This window comes from Eimeria mitis, genomic scaffold (genome assembly GCF_000499745.2).
Source record: "Eimeria mitis Houghton genomic scaffold, Emh_scaff301, whole genome shotgun sequence".
Classification (NCBI taxonomy): Eukaryota; Apicomplexa; class Conoidasida; order Eucoccidiorida; family Eimeriidae; genus Eimeria; species Eimeria mitis.
The window spans coordinates 5,061-5,340 of NW_013571354.1; positions in this window are offsets into that span (position 1 = coordinate 5,061).

The following is a 280-nucleotide window of genomic DNA, read 5'->3' on the forward strand; positions in this document are numbered from 1 at the left end:
GCAGCAGCAGCAGCAGCAGCAGCAGCAGATGCTGCTGCAGGCGGCGTGGGGCCAGTATGTCTTTGGGGAGCTGCTGCAGTTGCTGCTGTTCGTTCTTGCTGCTGTTGCTGCTGTTGTTGCTGCTGCTGCTGTTGATGTTGCTGCTGCTATTGCTGCTGTTGCTGCTGTTGCTGCTGCTGCTGCTGTTACTGCTGCTGCTGCTGCTGCTGCAGCAGCAGCAGCACACACAGTCAATGCGGGGGGCTGAGGAGGCTCAGCTAGCGGCCAGCCTCTATAGCAG